We start from the raw sequence: 21,686 nt of genomic DNA, 5'->3' as shown, positions 1-21,686 counted from the left end.
AAATATCCTACCCACACTAGAACCCGCACACCCCTGGTGGCAATCACATATTACTTGTGCTTAGATATATCCCCTGCAATTAGGCAGCCTCAAAATGACCACAATGCTCCTAGGCCCTATGCTTAAACCTCAAACCCTCCCCCCACCCACCCCGCACCGTGCCCGTCACCCCCACGTCGTACTTTATCAACGTTGGTCCCCACAGCAAGCCGTTACTCTTGCACCCCTATTGCCCATGTCTCCACCTCTTTGTTTATGCTAATATGCCAGCCTCCTAAAGACAGTTATCTAGTGAATTTAGAGGATGTCCATCTTTTCTGTTTATATGACTTGCCTATTACTAATGCAACATGTAACATTTTTATAGGTCGACTCCCTATTGCCCGTTGGATGAAATGGCCTCCCTGGAGTTGGAGCTTCCACAACCTGTTCGTTTGCATTGCAATGACTGAAGGCTTTAAGGATGCGTTCTTTATTTTAACATGTTGATGCCTACACGCTCTCCCCCTTAATTCTCCCTAAATCTTTTTTTTTCCTTGGAAGGAGGGAATATCCTCTATTTGCTTTACATTAGAGGAATCTCGAGGTCTGGATGAGGCTTAGGATAAAACCTTTTAAGGACATGCTTTAGTCCGGCCTACTTGTATCCTGTAACCAAAATTATCATGCAAAATTGATCCCGGGCAGTTTGGTGTCATCCTTTTTTTTTTTAATGGATTTCTGCTCTGGCTGCTGCCTGCAGGTCAGGCATCCGGTCGACAGAGAATGAAACCTGAACTGTGGATTTCTACAGCAAAAAGAAAACAATAGGAAGAGGAAAAAAAAAAAGGGGAATGTTGGAGTGTCGTTTTGATAACTTCGTTCGCATTGACAAATCTTACAAAAAGTTGAACTCACAATCTGCGGTCCCTACACTGAAAGCAACGCAAATCTATTTTAAAGGCCCCAATTCATGTCACCCAGAAAATGAGATGATTAAGACAATAAGTAGGTCCCGGATCGTAACCCTTACTGCCGTCACACGTGGCCTCGTGTTCACGCGACGAATATTGAGGCACTTAAGACCGATGTGACATCCCACCTCGACCGAAAGAAAGAAAGGATGGGCAAAATAATGGCTGTAGTATCGAGAAACGAAAAGGGCATTGACGCATTCAATTTGAAATGGAAGGATGCATTTTCGATAAAAAAAAAAATGGTCAAGCATCCACGTTTCTAACTCGCATTTCATTAGAGTTTATAGATAAAATCATCTCCACCAACCGATCTGGTATTGACTTAATAATAAAGGCGTTCTTGTTTTTTCCGGCTTATGAATTGATGATTGTGGGTTCGGTGCCTACCCTGAGGAACTCAATTCAAGTAGGATGTCATGGCGGTGGGTCAGCGGGCTAATTCTCCTCGTGATAACCAACTAACGATGGTCGTGCACCTAAGGAGAAAATTATTCAAAAAGTCATAAATCTATTATATGGCAGTCAATTCAATCTTAAATCTTTCAACTTTACTAATTCAATTATAAATATTTTGACAATTTGCTAATTCAGTTCTAAACTTTTCAATTATGCCAATTTAGTTATAAACCATTTAATGATTTGCCAAACTAGTCCTAAACCTTTTAACAAATTGCCAATATAATCCTTTCGGCTAATTTTAACCGAATATCGTTAACGTGGTGGTCTAGTCAGCGCTGGCCGTCCTACGTGGCGCGACTAACGCTGACATAGATAATTTTAATCTTTTTAAAACTTTTCGAATCTTTTATTGATTTTTTTAATTTTTTTCTTTTCTTTTCATCTTGTTCTTTGTTTTCCTCTTTTTTACCAAAAAAACACAAGGAGGCTGCCCACTGAGCAAGGGCTAGCAACCCCCACCACCCCCTGGCGAGGGCCACAAAGCCCTCCCCGATGATGGGGGAGGGTCGTAGCCCTTGATGTGGCCCATGAAGGTGTCGCTACCCTCGCCAGCCACGGCGAGGGTTGCAACGCCCTTGTTGTGGCCCGCGATGGCCTAGTAGAGGGAGTCGCAAGTCCTCACCAAATTCAACGAGGACCGCGAGCTTGCCACAACGTGCCCTCGCTAGATTCGACAAGAACAATGACCCTCGACCGCGATTGACAATCGAGAGCTTAGTGTCCCTTGCCCAATGGCCAGCAGAGTCACTGGCCCTTGCTCAATGGTTGGCGAAGGTCATGAGCCTTGTGAAAATGAATTTAAAAAAAGAAAAAAAAAGGAAAAATTAATAACAATTAATAAAAAAAATGCACGAATTTTTTTAATAAAAAAGTAAAAAAATTATCCACGTCAGTACTAGTTGCTCCTCGTAAGACAGCTGACACTGACTGGACTACCATATGAGCAATATCCAGTCAAAATTAGCCAAAAAGACTATATTAGCAATTCGTTAAAAAATTTAGGACTAAATTGGCACAATTCAAAACTTTAGAACTGAATTGACAAAATTGAAAGGCTTATGACTGAATTGATCGTCGTGCAATAAGTTTAGAACTTTTTGGACACTACAAAAAAACAATGGATTAGCGACGATTTTTGCGACAAAAAAAAGGCAAAATCCGTCGCAAATCGCATTTGCGACGAAATTAGCGAAGGAAAAAATTCCGTCGCTAATAGGTCGTCGCAAAATTTTGCGACAGAAAATTTCAATTTCCGTCGCAAAATTGCGACGGAAAAAAATTCGTCGCAAAATTCGTTACAAAATTCGTCGCAAATTAGCCACGAACACTATCCGTCGCAAAATTCGTCGCAATTAATTCGTCGCAAATTAGCCACGAACACTATCCGTCGCAAAATTCGTCGCAAATAATTCATCACAAATTTCGTTGCAAAATTCGTCGCAAATTTAGTCGCATATTTCGTCGCAAGTTTCGTCGCAAAATTCGTCGCAAATAATTCGCCGCAAATTAGCCACGAACTTTATTCGTCGCAAAATTTGTCACGAAATTCGTCGTAAAATTCGTCGCCAAATTAGCCACGAACTTTATTCGTTGCAAAATTTGTCGCAAAATTAGCCACGAACTTTGTTCATCGCAAAATGTATTCGTCGCAAATTAGCCACGAACTTGATTCGTCGCTACTTATTCATCGCAAATTAGCCACGAACTGTAATGGTCGCAAAATTCGTCTCTAAATATTCGTCGCAAATTTTTCACCATTTCGGCCATCAAATCTTGTCCATATCAATAGCTACGCATTAATGAATATCATGTAATACATTGAAAACAATCAAAGGACACGAGACAACCATAGATTCAGCTTCAGAAACAGAAAACGAACAAACCAGACACAATGCCATATAATTGAAAAATATAACTGAAGGAAAGATGCTAGTCCGCAAAAAATAATGATATATGCAAAGTTGCAAAGTCTGACATGATGCTTTTTGATATCCAATCTTATAATACATTCAAAACATTCATAGGAGGCGAGACAACCATAGATTCTGCTTAAAAAACGAAAAATCGACAAACCAGACATAAGATTGGGCAGCTTTACTACTCGGCACGACACTAAAAGCAGTCACTTTTGTCGACACCTGATGAAATGTGGATACATAAATAAAGATATTCAATCAGTCCAGAATATAAAAGAATTGTTTATGCATGGATGTGGAACTAGGTATAAAAAAACAAGTAAGAGGGTTAACAAAAAAACGTTTCAAGACGAACATCAATGTTCTTACATATGAATATGAGTCAACTTTGACATCCACTGTAGTTTTTTCACCTTGTAAACCGTATTTCTGTCACCTAGGAAAAATTAGATCCTTGTCCAAACAGCATTCAACAGTTTAATGACTTAGAGAGGTGAATTACCAACACCAATTCCCAGGAAGAGAGGACTCAAAGTCAATTAAGGCATGTATTTCTACAATGTTCAAATATCGTGATTTTTTTTAACAAGCATGTCATCCTGGGATCTCTAAATTTTTAGTTTTTCGCAAGCAAAGAACCTAGTTGTAAGAAAGTTGTGCACAAAAAGTAATTGTAGGGCAGAAACATATTGGGTGAAACCGCACTTATGTCATAAAAGATTGTGAAGCAAGCTTACCCCCGATTTTGGGAATTTTAACTAGAAAGGACCGAGAAAATCATCATCATAATCATCATCAATCTCAGCATCATTATGTCGCTCATCATTGGGCCCATCACCTATTGGATTGGCGGGAGGTACAGGAGGAACCTCACCGCGATTGATGTTGAGGTGTCGCATAAGGATTTGCATTTGTTGTTTCAAGTCATTTATTTCTCCATCCCTCTCTACAATTATATTTTTCAGTTGGTTCACTTCTTGGGTCAATTGCTCGTCATGTCGTGTCCTCCTTCGACCAGTCGCATTGGATGATGAAGTTCCAGCATGATTCGGCATGTACATCCTTGACAAGGATCCCATCCCAAATATTTTTCCTTTTTTCATCCCACCCGTTGCCTCCATCCATAATGCCATACTGTCAACCTCAGGCTCAGACGCAGCACAATCATCACTACCACTAGCATTGCTCATTAAAAGTTCATCATATTTTTCCTACATTAACAATATAGATGAAAATAAAATAACTTCATATATATATATATATATATATATATATATATATATATATATATATATACCATAAATATTAAAAGCATTCACGGTTTTCATTCTAGTTTCCATAAAGCCCAAAGTATAACCTTACATACCTTAACAGCTTTTGCTCGATCGCCAGTCCATTTCTTATCTTTCTTTTGAAATGTGCGCTCAAAGGTAGCTGCAAATATGGGTTCCGTCGCCAATTCATGTACCTACAAAATGTAAACATGAGTAATTGAATTAAATTAACTTATAACTTATTTAACAGACTTACCAATCGTTTGCGATGTCCCCCAATATTGATAGAGCCCCCAGCATATGTGGCAGACCCTTCACTAGAACTAGAAGATCGATTCTTTTATTCTGCTCACTGATTTGCTGACTCTTTTCAGTTTCCCAAATTCTTATAATTTCCGTCCAATTGTCAGCTGTAATGAAAGCCAGCTTCACTTTCTTGATCTTCGCTCTATTCATTACATTTCGTACAAAATCACTGACTTTCTTCTAAAAAATGCTTCTCACTTCATTCTCTTCCTCTTCAGCCCACCTGAACTTCCGCTGCAATCAATACAAGAAAAACTGAAAGTTATTATGATGATCACATATCCATTACCATACACTAGATAATTCGGCGATAGATTTTGTTAAGTTCATCTCGGGGAAAATATCTGGTCCCTTTAGTACCGAAAACTAAAGAGTTGTTCTTGTCCCTTTACATCATTGTTGACCATCAATATACTACACCGAACTTAGTTGGTGAGAAAATAGAATATCTAAAACTTACCTTGAACTCATTCCACCATAAATCTTTCACTTCTTGTGGAACACTTCTGTAATTAATATACTGCCCCATCCAATAGTTTTTGACTATTTTATTCAGTTCCCTCATAACAAACGGAGCATCCGTGAATCTGCAAACATACGGATATTGTGCAACATCGACAATTCAGTTGACATCCATATCTAAAGCCATAAATATTACATATACTAAAAAAATTGAAGTACTTACGAATCTCCAAATGGGCATATGATGAATCGGTTATCTTCTTCACCTGTGTTTCCGTCATTATTCGATTGTTGCGCTGGATAATAAGGTGGAACGGAAGGAGATGGATCTAAAGGAGATGGAACTGGAGGAGATTCAGTTCGCATGTGGCCAAGTCCCCTAACATGTTCTTGAGTGTTGGAAGAAGGGCCAATGTGTCCATATTGTCCATCAGCATATAGTGGTTGAGGGTTAGATGAAACGACAGGGGAAGAGGAAAGGGATGGGGACGAGGACGAGGAAGGAGCTGGTCTTCTATGCATGTGACTTCCACGTTTATACTGACAAGTAGGAAAGTTAGACAAATATGTAAAAAAATATGAACACGTATTACAGACACATAATGATGTACATGACGAAGCTTACCATTTTGGTTCAGAAGCAGAAAATGTTCCCTCTTAATTAGCCAACGCCGAGTGTTTATGACGTGCAATTTCCTACGAACAAATATACTATGAATCGCACTCATTTTGATATCAAACATCAATATATGAGCACGATATGCCATGCTAAGCCGACAATAGCTATAATTAACCACACGATCCACTTTCAAACCACACGATAATTCATCAAGTACAAGAACAACCATGAAACATCAATTTCAGCCACATGATCTTCGTTCTCGGCCACACGATCATCAATCAAAGTGGGTGGCCACAGGCATTATAAGCCATTCTGTGAAGTTTTGAAATTTTTTATATTCTTTAATTTTTTTGGGCACCTACAAAAATTTAAATTTATATCAAAGTGGATGGCCACAAGTATTCTAAGCTATTATGTAAAGTTTTGAAATTTTTTAATTTTTTTAATTTTTTAATTTTTTTGGGCACCTAAAAAAATGTAACTTTCACTAAAAGTGGGTGGCCACAGGTATTATAAGCCATTCTGTGAAGTTTTAAAATTTTTTATTTTTTTAAATTTTTTTTGGGCACCTAAAAAAATTTATATTTCACTCAAAGTGGGTGGCCACAAGTATTATAAGCCATTCTGTGAAGTTTTGAAATTTTTATTTTATTATTATTTTTAAATTTTTTTTGCACCTAAAAAAATTTAAATTTCTCTCAAAGTGGGTGGCCACAGGTATTTTAAAACATTTTCTAAAGTTTTGAAATTTTTTATTATATTATTATTTTTTAATTTTTTTGGGCACCTAAAAAAATTTAAATTTCACTCAAAGTGGGTGGCCACAGTTATTTTCAGCCATTTTGTGATATTTTGAAATTTTGGTTTTTTTATTTTTTTAAAAAAAAATTCACCAAATTTAATGCATTTATCTAGAATTTATCAATTTTAATGCATTTTCTGAAAAAAAAAAAACGCTTAATTAACGACACGATCATCATTGAACGCTTAATCGGCGACATAATCGACAAATTAACCAGGCGAACATCGATCAAAGCCACATGCAATCCTGAAATCGGCCCCTAACTTAGCTAACCAATCCGATACTAAACAATCCCTAAACAAGTCCAATTAATACTCATTATACTAGGTAGGGTTTAGGGAGTCGCTTACTTGGCTCAAGGCCAAGAAAAACCAAACAATAATAATATTTTGGCAGGTCGGGTAGTGGGGGCCTCGGCGAGGCGCTCGGCACGGCGCTCGGCCACGGCCGGGCGAACGACGGTGGAGCTGGGCGGCTGGCTGAGGCGGCGGACGGCGCGGCGGGCCGGGCGGCGACGGCGACGGCAAGTGCTCGAGCGGATGGGCGGCAACGGCGTCGTGCGAGGCTGCTGGGCGGCGACGGCTGGCAACACGGCGAGGGCAAGTGCTCCGGGCGAGGATGGACTGGCGACGGCGTTGGGCGGCTGCTAGGCGAGCGGCGGCGGGCGCTGGCTTGGCGGCCGCGAAGCCCGGGCGAGGCCGGGCGGCGACGGCTGATCGCCGGGCCGCCGGGGCGGGCTGCGAGCGAATCGGCGAACAGGCTGGGCGGCGAAGCCCGCAAGGCGAGCGGCGAGCACACGCTGCTGGCCGCAGCGGCGGCGGGCGGCGGCGGGCAATGGGGCGCGCGGCAAGCGCGGCGGCGCGGCGGCGCGACGGCGGCGACGGCGACGACGGCGGCGACGGCGACGACGGCGGCGACGGCGGCAGGGAGATGCTGGGCGAGCAGGCGACGACGGCGATGGCGGGCTGGCGCAAATGGTCCACGGTACTCAGCGACGACAATGGGAAGAAGAAGAAGAAGAAGAGGAAGAGAAAAAGAAAAAGACAAGGAAGAAGGGACAAAATCTGAAAAGAAGAGTGCAGGGGGCATGTGCGCGTGCAGGGGGGAGAGACAGAGAGAGAGACGGGCGAAAAAATTTGAAACGTGCGCGAATGCGGTTGCGACGGAATTTGCGATGGAAAAAAAATCCGTCGCAAATTTGCGACGGATTTTGCGACAATTCGGAAATGCCTTATTTTTTGGAATCCGTCGCAAAATTGCGACGGATTTTTCTGTCTGTCGCAAATTTGCGACGGATTTTTCATTTCGTCGCAAATTTGCAACGGGCATTTGTGTGTCCGTCGCAAATTTGCGACGGACATTTTTTGGTCCGTCTCAAATTTGCGACGGAATTTTTATCCGTCGCAAATTTGCGAGAGCTTTTTTTGTCCGTCGCAAATTGGCGACGGCTTTTTTTGTCCGTCGCAAATTTGGGAGGGAATTTTTTTCCGTCCCAAATTTGCGACGGACATTTTTTTGTCCGTCGCAAATTTACGACTGATTTTTTTGTCGGTCGCAAATTTGGTAGGGAATTTTTTTCCCGTCCCAAATTTGCGACGAACAAAAAAATGTCCGTCGCAAAATTTTAAACGTAATTTTTTGTCCGTCCAAAATTTTGCGACGGATTGTTTTTTCCGTCGCAAGTTTGCGACAGAATTTTGGTCCGTCGCAAATTTGTGACGGACAATATTTTTCCATCGCAAATTTTGGACGTAATTTTTTGTCCGTCCAAAATTTTGCGACGAATTGTTTTTTCCGTCGCAAATTTTGGACGTAATTTTTTTTCGTCTAAAATTTTGCGACGGAATTATTTTTCCGTCGCAAATTTCCGACGGATTTATTTCGGATTCCAAAAATAAAGGATATTTTTGAATTTGCGACGGATTCGGAAAATTGCCGTGAATTTCACTTCCATCGATAAATCTTCGATGAATAGTAGCCACGAATAAGTTATTGTCGTAAAATGAGCGACAAAATTAGCAACGATCCAAATCCAATGGAAAATAGAATATCGCAAATGTCATCGCACGAATAATATTTGAGTTGTCGTCATTTAGTGACAAATTTTCCGACGATCAATTAAATTAATAAGAATAATCGACAACAATAATAATAACAACAACAATAATGATAATAACAATAACAATAATAACAAGAACAATAATAATAATTATGACAACCAAAATAACACTTGTCGCAATAATAATTACACATCATTAGTGCTTTGTCACAAAAATTTTAATCTTCATCTTCGTCTTCGTCTTCGTCCTCGTCTTCATCTTCATCTTCATCTTCATCTTCATCTTCATCTTCTTCATGAGCATCATCTTCATCATCTGTCTCAAAATCAGATTCTGAACCATCTTGTACATTTAATTCGCAAATTTCAGTTGGATCCACATCTATCATTACTCCACATGGATCTCATAAAGTTGGAATGTTATATTCCTCAGTTTCAACCGTGTTACAAACTTCCTCTTGTTGATAGGCTCTATCCTTCCAGTGTTCCTCGATTTTTCTCCGTGCTTTGATTTTACATACAGCCCACCAATCAGTTTTGTCACGTTTCAAACTAGGATATGATGCATAACATACTTGAATTGCTTGTTGTGCCAAGACAAATGGTTCATATTTCATATACCTTTTCTTGTGATTTATTTCAACCAAATTAAACTTCGTTTGCACATTCATTCTTTTGACGGGGTCGAACCACTTGCACTTAAATAACACAACCCGCATCATTAAAGGTTCAGGGTACTCTATCTCTATGATTTCATCCAACAAGCCATAAAAATCATCTTTTGAACTGCCACCATTGGATGACCGAACACACACACCACTATTCATTGTGGCTTTTCCCATTCCATATTCTTGAGTGTGAAAATTATATCTATTTATAAAATATGCTAACCAACTTCATACTCTTAACTGTGGACCCCATGACAGATGATATAGCAATCCTTGCTTTCCAAGTTCATCATGATTACTGTGAACCTAAGATTACACACGCAAGGTCAATAATATATATTTTAATAAATGATGTATAAAATTTAAATAGCTTGGTTTTGGTCCATAGGCAACTTACATATGTTTTGAACCATACTGCAAACTGTTCATCGCACAAACGGTCAAACTCATTTGGTGGTAGTCCATACATTGAAGTTTGAAAAATCCTAGTAATATATAAATACCATTTACATATTAGCAAATATTTGACACACAATACATATATTTGCAAATTTACACTTACACGAAGTATGGCTCGACTTCTAGGCAGTTCAGTAAAATATATGTATGGGCTGCATGCAATTCTTCGCCTGTTAAGTAACGAAACTAACATGCGCCACTTGGTCGACCTAGATAATTGAAAATAGAGAATGCTTTGCAATTGGGATCACTAGGGCCCTCATCATTTCTGCCTGCTCTCCGCCTCTTGCACTGCACGTGCAGCTTAAAATAGTATGACGCAAATGTTGTCACTTCTTCCACAATATACGCATTACAAATTGAAGCTTCAACACATGCCTTATTCTTCACTTTTTTCTTCAAATGATATAAGAATCTAGTTGCAATATAAAGAAGCTTATCGGAACATAATATATAATAAGGTAATTTTAACTTTATTTTAAAAAAAAATTTACCTCTCAAATGGATACATCCATCGAAATTGGACGGGACCTGCAACTTTGGCCTCATAAGGCAAGTGAACTAAGAGATGCTCCATCGAACCAAAAAACGATGGAGGAAATATCCTTTCTAAGTTGCAAAGAATAATTGGAATATTTCTCTCCAGTTTCTCCATGTGTGATGCTTTTAACACTGTCGAGCAAATATCATGCAAGAAATTGCTTAACTCTGTAATGGCGCCCTATACAAAGTTCGGTAGAACTTCCTTGAAAGCTATTGGAATTAGTCTTTCCATCAATATGTGACAATCATGACTCTTCAAACCTATCAACTTGCATTCATTCAATCAACATATCTCCCGAGGTTCGAAGCATATCCATCAGGAAACCGCACAGATTTCAACCATTGACAAACAACTCGCCTCTGCTCCTTATCCAATGTATAAACTGCTTTTGGTTCTGGTCCCCTGCTGCTTGCATCCATATCTAGTGTTGGCCGATCACATATATCTATCATATCTTTTCTTGCGTTCAAGTTGTCTTTTGTTTTTCCAGTGACATCCATCACAGTATTTATGACATTGTCGAAAACATTCTTTTCTATGTGCATGACATCAAGATTATGATGAATAAGATGGGCCTTCCAATACGGTAGATCCCAAAATATACTGCGTTTTGTCCACTTATGTGTACTTCCGTACGCAAAAATCGTACCGTGAGGGTTCTGAACCGACAGTTGAAAAGTCCTGCACCCGCTCCCAAATTTGTTCGCCAGTCAACCTCAATGGTGGACGTGTTCTTTCAGTCCTATTCTTGATGAACTCTTTTTTATTCCTTCTGAATGTATGATTTATCGGTAAAAATTGTCTGTGACAGTGAAAATAGCTGGGCTTCTTTCCATGATTTAATCTAAATGACTTTGATCTCTCCAAACATATCGGACATCCTAAGATCCCAGCTGTACTCCATCCAGATAACATTCCGTAAGCTGAAAGGTCATTTATCGTCCAAAGAAAAGCAGCCTTCATTACAAATGTTTGATCGGTAGAAACATCATATGTAAGGACACCTTCCTCCCATAGCCGTTGTAACTCTTCAATCAATGGTTGCATATAAACATCTATTAACTTTTTCGGATTTTGCGGGCCAGTCACGATCAATGTCAAAAGCATATAAGGTGTCTTCATGCACATACCAGGTGGAAGATTGTACGGCGTTAAGATAACTGGCTAACATGAATAACTTTTTCCTGATTTCCCAAATGGGGCAAATCCATCGACACAGAGACCTAACCTGATGTTTCAAGGCTCTTTCGTAAACTCAGGGTATGTTCTATCAAAATGTTTCCATGCATCTGCATCTGAAGGATGATAGATTAGACCCTCTTCTGTTTCATGATTTGCATGCCAAGTCATGTGTTCAGCAGTGGCTTGAGACGCATAAAGTCTTTGCAATCTGGGGATTAAGGGCAGATAAAACATTTGCTTGCATGGTCTACGCTTTTGATTATGACCCGGCCTCCTGTTAATCTTGTACCTGGGTTGGCTACAGAATTTGCAAGATTCTGCATTTTCATCATCTCTCCAATATAACATACAACCCCTACTACATACATCAATCCTTACAACCGGAAGACCTAAGTTATCCACTAGCTTTTTCATATCGTAAAAATCACTTGGCATGATGTTATCACGAGGCATTGTTTCCCGCATTACTTCAACAAAAGAGTTGAAGCAATCCGCAGACACATTATGCTATTCCTTGATATTTAACAGTCTTGCTGTCACTGATAACTTAGTGTGGTTGTCACAACCTGCCCATAAAGGTTCATCTGCTGCTTTCATCACTTCCCAGAACTGATTAGATGAAGAAGCTCCATTACACACATTCTCATCAAAACCCGTTACTCCTATCTCTTTCAATCGTGATGCATGACTAGTACCCACTTGTTCAAGTGTAGGAGTAAACTAGTACTTGCATGGTTCGATTCTGAAATAAAATTCTGACTAGCTGCATCAATCACCATCCTCTCATATAGGTTCAATTGATCATAATAGCTATATTCTTCCCTAACTAAAAATTGGTCACTTCTTCGATATCCTTCATCAGTTATAAATGGTTCACCATGGCAAGTCCAATTATAATAATTCGGAATAAACCCAAATCTACAAAGATGTTCTCTAACTTTATCACACACATTAAATTTACCATTACTGCACTTTTTTCACGGACACCTTAACTTATTTCCATCCATGAACTCATATTTAGTACTAACAAAGTCTAAAAATAGTTCTAACCCAGTACGAAACTCATCGGTCAATCCTCGACGTCTAGGTAAGTTCTTATTATACATCCAAGCCCTGTCTCTTTGCATTGTGTCTGTATTAAAATAAAAAAATCTCGTAAAATATTTAAAATATCATATCTACTGTTCTTAATTAAAACCATAAAATTATGAAAATTAAAATTTTGTTTTTCACCCAACAATTACTTTGAAATTGAAAAAATTAAAAAAAATTATGATGTAAAAAAGACTAACCCAGATATTTGACTGAAATCTTAGTAGCAGAAAGTAGTCAATTTGAAGAGAATTGCAACGTTCACTTGGATTGCGAGACCTTCAATTGGACACGTACCTAAATAAAAGCAAAATCGCTTAACATTCATTTTTAAATAATTTTTTATTTTTTCCGAATTTTTTAAAAAAAATTTTCTTCTTATATTTTTCTCTAGTCGCCGGTCCGGCAACCGGCTGACGCCGGCGATGCCAAGCGGCCTCGCCATGGCCACCGGTCCGGCGACCGGCTGACGTCCGCGAGGCCGGTCGGCCTCGCCAAGATCTGGGGGAGGTTGAGCGGCCTGGCCATGACCGCCGGCCATGGCTAGGCGGCGCGGCCTGGCCGTGGCCGCCGGTCGACCGCCACACCTGGGCGAGGCCGCCGGTTGACCTCGTCGGCCATGGAGGCCTCACCCGGATCCGGGGGAGGCCGACCGGCCTCGCCATGGCCGCCGGTCGACCTCGCCGTAGCCCGGATCCGGGCGACGGCGAGGTCGACCGCCATGGGGAGGCCGAGCGGCCTCGCCGGCCATGGGGAGGGGGACCGAGCGGCCTCGGCCCATGGCCGGCGAGACCGCTCGGCCTCCCCCCAAGACCGGCGAGGTCTCGCCGGTGGCTGATCGTCGGTCCGGCGACCGGCCACCAAGTTACAACAAAAAAAGAAAAAAAACGTCAATAAAAAAAAATTCGCATCCAGCGATGAATAGAAAGGACAGGACCGTATTAGTTGCATGTTTAGTCACGAAATTAGCTACGATACTTACCGGTGGAAAAGCTTTACCGAGATTGATTTCTGCGCGCACGGATTATTGAGAAAAACGAAAGAGGGAGAAGGGGGGAGAAAAGCGGGCGACGTGAGGAATCAGTACTGAGAGAGAGAAATTGACGGGTAGGGTGCATATGACGAAAGTAATTTTCCGTCACAAATTAGCAACGAATCTGTTTTCGTCGTAAAACCCATCGCAAAATTACGACGGATAAAATATTCGTCGCTACTTTCGTCGCAAAAGGGTAAATTTCGTTGCACAAATTAGCGACGGAAAATAAATCCGTCGCAAAAGTCGTCGCAAAGTTGCGACGGAAAATTAGTCGTCGCTAATTTGCGACGGAATTAGCGACGACCAAATTTCCGTCGCAAATTTGCGACGGATTTATTTTCCGTCGCTAATTTGCGACGGAATTATTTTCCGTCGCAAAATCTGTCGCAAATTTGCAACGGATTTATTTTCCGTCGCAAAATTCGTCGCAAATTTGCGACGAAAAATTTCCCGTCACAAATTTCCGTCGCAAAATTCATATTTTTTTGTAGTGGGATAATTTGCCCAACACCTAAGTTAGAGGGAGAGAGATCGTAATGCAAAGACATCATTGAGGCGAAGGAGTAGCGATAGTAGCAGCACTGGTGGCAGACAAAGGCACGTCCACAAGGGCTCATGGCACGTGCAATAACAGTCCTGGCATGCTAAAAACTTACCATGAGTACCAAATATGTCAATACATAGAGTTTTCTCTGTGGGTTCTAGCTATTCAATCCGCAATTAAATTGACCTTTCTAAAGCAATTGACTGCCCGAATATTCCTCGGTCTCAACCACTACTACCTCATATCTTAGAGAGAGGAACAAATTTAGGGCTTCAAAGAGTGCTTGAGCTTCAGCCATGGGCGTCGAAGACGCTGCTACCATTCATGCAGTTCCATCTAGCAATCTCCCCGTGGAATCACGACACACACCCGCCACCGAGTCTTCCGTCGCCCCAGGTTCATAAGGTGATTGTGCTGGTTCCCCAACTCAAATTGACTGCCAGCCATGCGCATCGATACCTCGTTTTCGAGAGAAATCTGCAACGACCCACTTTGCTCCTCATTTAGCAAAACGTGTCCGTATCATTATATGCTTAAACAAAAATTAATCGATGATGCGTGACGGCAAAGGCAAGCAATTGACCAACCCCCCCAGCAAATGTCCCAACCTAACTCAGAACGAAAAGAGCCAGAGCCAGCGTCGACGTTGCCTCCCCACAAGAATCCACTCCACAGAACACTTGCAAGTTTCCAATGCATCGAAAGCGACATCGGCCACAATCTTTGTAGTTTAGCAAGTCAAGCTTGACCTGCCCAACGGCCCTCATTTTGTTCAATTCCAGGGTCGATCCACGATTGACTTTGCTGCACTAATTTCCAACAGAGAGATCCACCGCAGAAGGTTGAAATTGATCTCGTGATGTAACCCTCGTCCGTCGTGACATTACCATACCATGTCGAGAAAACGCTGGATTGATTGATTAATCTATGCATTGGCCGGACTACAAGCAACAAATTCAAGCATCCATGATGCTACTCCACAAGTCCGAGGAGCATAATCTATAGAGAAATGTGCTAATAAAGGGTACTAGAATCTTTTACGAAGGCTTTATCTACCAAAGTGGCTTGGCAAGACTCCATTTTAATAAAGGATCTTAGTATAATTTATATTGCTCCTGAATTATAAAGAAGTCGGAAGGCAATGCATGGAGTCTTGTGTTTGTCTTTTGTCAATTTCTATTTACTGAAGAGAGGTGCTAAGGCCGGCATCTCTTTTCCAAGATTAGATCCAACATACCTATTACCGAATTGGCTTTTGGACCACCTTATTTGATTCTTAGGGGAAAAAGCATATATTAGAAATTTTTATTAATCTTTTAAAGGTAATCAACGTGTATTGATATATGGTCAAATTAAGTGGAATGGCATTAATGCCACATATATTTGATATTTCATGAGATAGATTCTATGATCAATATATTTAGAGATAGGTATACTAGAAGTCTTACAAACTTGTCATGAAAGTGTAATTAAATCATAAAACTTACAAAAAGTGTAATCAAGTACTAAATCTTGTCAAATTAGTGCGAAAGAGTTCTTCCCTTAACTCCATCCAACTTGAGTAACAGAAAATGCTGGCATGGCTTTTTTATAATATTTTATCTCTCCTATGTGCCAAAGATGTGGGTAAAACATGAAACATAAGACTAAAACGACGTCGTTTTAGTCCAAATCTAATTTTTGATACAATTTTTATTTAAATTAAATTAAAAAATAAGCTAAATTAAAAATTTTTAAAAAAAAGGGAAGATAGCATGACGGGAAGGGCCCCCACCGCCGCCTCTGTCCCACCGTCGCTGGAAACGGCCAATGATGGTGGAAGATGGTTGACCAATAACCGGCGATGGTACTCAAGCCCTGGCCAGTGGCAAGGCCCTCACCCAGATTTGGGGGAGGGCTTGCAGGCCCTCGCCGCTTATTAGCCGGCCATCCCCCACCATCGCCGGCCCTTTCCAGCGATGGTGGGGTAGCGGCAGTAAGGACCCTGCAAGCCCTCGCCGTTTTACCTTCTTACCTTTTTTTTTTAATTTAGTTTATTTTTTAGTATAATTTAAATAATATTTAGATTAAAAAATCATATTTGGTCCATAATGACGTCATTTTAACTTTATCTTTCATGTTTTAGCCAAATCAACACCATGTAAGAAAGATAAAATAATTATATAAAAAAGAAGCCACGTCAGCATTTTCTGTTAGCCAAATTGGACGGAATTAATAAAATGACTTAATTGCACCAATTTGACAAGTTTTATGACTTGATTGCACTTTTTTGTAAGTTTTAAGACTCGATTGCACTTTCATGATAAGTTTTAGAATTTTCAGTGCACTTATTTCACATTTTTATACCATCATTGTTCATAATCTTTTTGTCATGGATATCTAGTTAGTGCATAGAGCTCAAGGTGGAGTCAAAATTTGTTGAATCAGAGATATGTTGGATCATCGGCCAGAGAGAAGGGATCGACGGCAACAATTGGCGGTTACAACACCTAATGAGGAGCGGAAGAGAAAAAATTACCCAATTAGTCATAAATTTATTGTACATATGCCAATTCAACCATGAACTTTCTAATGTTGCCAATTTAATTCTAAACTGTTCGTACAAGGTTTAGAATTGATTGGCATCCGTATAATAGGTTTAGAATTAATTAGACAACTTTCCTGACAGAAGAGCCTACATCTTATGGTACCTCATGTGTTCGTCATAATTAGTTTAAATCAACTGTGTCATTACTAAAAAAAAGTTCAATTATGTGATTTCGAATAAAATAGATGAGGTTCATTAATTAAAACTGCCATAAGGGTATTTTGTTTGGGCACTTTGAAGATATTTCGTGCACACGAAAATCGCCTAATTGGACAAATATGTGAAGTACTAAAGTGGGGCTAGTTCTTGGATGGTGGCACGATTTCTTAGTCATCTTGATAATTACATGCCAAGTGATGTCACAAAACTCAATAATTGGACCTCAACCTGGTTTTAACTGTATTTGATAATTTTTTTTGCATTTATAATTCATATTACTTAATGATATTCTCTGTCATACCATAAGCAAATTCAAGCAAATTCAAGCTCCCAAATTGGAGCACCTCGGGTTCATAGAATTTTATCTACTCTAGGTTTAGGTAATTCACTAAAATCATGAAATTCTTGAAAATCAGTCTCATGACCCTTGAATCTTAGGTATTAAAGAAAGGTCATATAGTCACCTTAGTTCAATATGAAACTATTGTCTAATATGCAAGAAATACTAAAATCATCTAATGACCGGCTTTTTTACTGGTTAATTCCTAAAGTTTTTTTTTTTGGTCAGATAATACCTAAAGTTTATTCACTAGAAAACATCTAATTTGTTGCTTCCGATGCATAATGATTCTCAATTTTAAAATGAAATATTGCTGATAACGACTATTTGACGAATTTGGTAATGAAAGACAACGTAATTGATGTAACATGTCGAATAGAGTGACACGACTACATGATTTGCAAGGATGTGTGCTGATGGGGCATAGGCATTGGATCTAAGTAGGGCTTGCGGATGCCGTCGTCCTCGTAGTAGGGGTGTCAATGGGTCAGGTCGGGTCGAGTTTTCATGATACCCGACCCTACCCAAATATTGGACATATGTGTTCGACCCGACCCGAGACAAGACCCGAACAAGATAAAGCTACACTATCGGGTCGGGTCATGTCGGGTCGGGTCGGGGCGGGTTTTGTGTTTCAAACAATGAATTCAGAGATAGAGATAGAGAATAGAGACGCCATTGTTGTGGATCCCGAATTCATCATCTTCCCAGCAACACCCCGTGCATCACCGCCCTGACCTCAACGATTCAACCGCCGCCGCGGCATCACCGCCTTCTGCGCCCGCCGTCCCGGCATCGTTGTTGCCGCAGCAGGAGGACTCCGCGTCGTCAACGAGCCCGTCGCCGCCGCAGGCGTCGGCTTCGGCCTCATTGTCCTGGGAACCGCCGCCGCCGCAGGCGTCGGCAGTACTTCCGCCATGAGAGCTCTTCAGAGATCCGTGGAATGGCTGAGGCCCGTCGTCGACTCCCTGGCTTGGGACTACGCCGTCGTCTGGAAGCTCGGCGACCACCCCTCCGCGTACCTCCCTCCCAACCCTCCCCCCTCCCGCTCCCACCCCATGTTTCCCGATTCTATGAATGGATGAGCGATGTCTCCTCCTCTTTCGATCTCTCTCGCCCTCTTGCTGTTTCCGATTCGGGTGAAACTCTCCGCAGTCCGTCGAGTGGGTCGGGTCTTCTCACGGGAGGTTCGTCGAAATTCGACGGCGGCGTCAAGGAGGAAAAGCGAGAGAGTGATGGGCATCAACTCGATCGTTCGACCGCCGCTGCGCTCTGCAGGGACCTTCGTAACGAGCACCCCGTGAGGACGAGAGCTTGCGGGGCCCTTGCCCATTACCCTTCTTTTTTGCTTCTCTATTCTGGGTAGGAGCCCGCTTTGCATTTTTGGGAAACGAAGGACGGGGAGAAATGATATTTGGTTTGAGTTTTCTTTGAGCGACTGTAACATTTTCGGGGAAAATTTTCATGGACCTCTTGCGGTGGTGGTTCCCAGGGACAGAGACGGCGGCGGCGGCGGCGTTGTTGTCACCGGTTGATGATTTCGCCGCGCAGAACTCGGGGATGATGCGGTATTTCCGGAGGCGGCGGCGCGATGGCCGCGAGATCTGGTCGGGCGGCGTGGTCTCCGGCAGAAGGATGAAATCCTCAGCCGCCTGGCTAGGGTAGAAACAGGTCGTCTCGTTGGTGAGCTTGAGGACGCCGCGGCCGTCGATCTCGGCGACACCGCTGAGGGTGATGTTGCCGGCGGCGGCGGCGCGGCAGAACCCGGCGAAGAAGTCGACGGCAGGGTCCTGAGAGGAGGAAGGATCTTAAGGATTTTGGTTATTATTTGGGTTGGGCTTGGGTACCCAAGCCCAATAGATCCAAACAATACCCAATTCTTTTTATTGTTACCCAAACAAGTTGAGACCCAACCCGACCCAATAAGAAAATTTCGTGTTCGGGTCGGATCGGTTCGTGTTTCGATTCGGGTATTGTGTTTGGTTTTGACACCCCTACCTCGTAGGCCCGGGGTGCTGAGCGCGATTTCATTAATATTGTCAACACTACATTTCACAACTATTTTGGTAAAATTTCTTAATTTCTCTGGCCATGCACGAATAATTCACAGAATCTCTGTGACCTTTCCCTTTTAATGATGTAAACTGATGACATGACATAGATATAAATATGACAGGACCACATGATTAGGGGTGAGCGCGGTTCCAGGGTAGAACCGGGAACCGGAGAACCGGACCCGGTGGGTCCGGTTCGGTTCCAGGTTCCATGGACAGAAGGTCCAGTTCTCGGTTCCCCATTTTTAGGAACCGGAACCTGGAACCGAAACCGGAACCAAGAACCGCGACCAGGAACCGGATCCCTAAAAATTAAAACATAAACTACACATTTGGTATTTAGAAACCCTAATTCACTTTGTCCCTCCTGCAGCCGTGCTTCCACTTCCGCGTCGCTCTCCCTTTCGCTTCTGCCTTGCTCCTCGCTCAGTCGCTCCTGCTTCCACTTCCGCCTCGCTCCCGCTTCTGCCTTGCTCCCGCTTCTTGCTTTCGCCTTGCTCCTCGCTCCCACTTCCGCAGTTCTCTCCCGCTTCCGCCTTGCTCCGCCTTCTTCGCCGCAGGTCTCGTGATCTCCCCACGCGGATTCGCTGCGATTATTCGAGCTCGCCGCCGTCTTCCTCCTCTGAAGCTCCGTCGCTCTGGTACGTAACGTCTTCAAACAACCCCTGCCATTCACGCCTTCTCTCTTTGAATTCCCACCGATGCTTTGTTCATCTTTTGCATCGATCGATTGAATTCAGTCACGACGATCGTGCCTGAGTTGCGTGAAATCGTGCTCTTGCGTGCACATTCATCTGGATTCATCGCTTAGTGAATGTGAGGAGAGGGAAAATGCGGTGGATCTGTCCCCGATGGAATGTGAGGAGAGGGACGGGGGGGGGGGAAACATTTGGGTATTATCTGTAGAAGCTCTAATTTGGTTGCTATCAGAGCCAATGGCAAAGGGGAAAAATCTTTTCATTCTGTAGCTATTTTTTGTTCAAATTCAGGGAAATGAAATAAAGAACATTTGAGGGAGAAGAGGAGATGTAGATTTATAATTGTTTTATCATGATTGGGGACTTAAGTTGCTGTTCTTTGTAGCATGTGAAGATAACTTTACTCTTGTTATTAGACAATATCAGTCACACCTTAAAGCATTCTCCTAGAAATGCAGGGCGACTGTTAGGGCCTCTCTCTTTTGTGAAAGTGTCTTTTAAGGATGTGGTCAGTTATCACTATGGATCTTTACATGAGCTTCTCGATGGTATTTTGGTCCTTGGGGCCTGTGACAATTTTATTGGGCTCATCCACTAAAGTGTAGTTTGTTAGACTTTGGTTCGAGTTAAACAAAGTATGTATTTTCCACTGAATTTCTTAAGATGAATGGATATGTTTATAAAGTCTTTGTCTGCTGACTTCGTCTTCTTTTTTCCATACGTTGTGTTTAAATTGAACTGCAGGTTTAAATTATGCTCTAATGTGCATTGTCACAGATCCGTGATTTCGTTGATTGTATGTTTGATCACCGAACCATTGGAAATATTCTTGTGATGTCAATTGCCGTACAAAGCTTGAGTTTTGTTTGAATAGAAAGCAATGTCGTGCTGTTTCATTCGGGAGAATTAATTATAGCTAGCTGATGAATCTGTTCAAACAAGCTATATGAGATCTACCTGGGTATTTAGTATGAGCACATGTACATTTTATTGTAGATGTAGGACAGTTAATTAATGGACCACCGGTAATGAATATTCAAAACAAGCTATATGAGATTTACCTGGGTATTGGTTCCGCCAAACGGTGCCGCATGTCCCGTTGGTGCTGAAGGCAAGTTAAGCTCTTCCAAATCGATTCCTTATCGGGTTGCGGGTAAGAAGGAACTCCAACTTCGATTCCATTCCCATGTCTCGCTTCCAAAGCGTAAAACTCGATTGCAAAATTGGCAAGGATGATGCTGGCATGCCGAACTAAGATCTCTATTTATCTCATCATAATTTGTTACATTTTTTTCAAATATAAGCACAACAGATGCACCTGGACAACAATATTTGCCTGGGTCCATGTAATACATACAATACAACTCGTTTAATGCCTCTTTTCTACTGAAAATAAAATTGGATGAAGAGCCACATCCATGTATCTAGCAGGTACAGTGGGTAGAGTACCCTGGGAATGAGCATTTA

This window comes from Syzygium oleosum, unplaced genomic scaffold (assembly GCF_021117445.2).
Source record: "Syzygium oleosum isolate NSW1041296 unplaced genomic scaffold, Sole_v2.1 Sole_v2.10, whole genome shotgun sequence".
Lineage (NCBI taxonomy): Eukaryota > Viridiplantae > Streptophyta > Magnoliopsida > Myrtales > Myrtaceae > Syzygium > Syzygium oleosum.
This window is presented reverse-complemented; position numbering follows the sequence as displayed.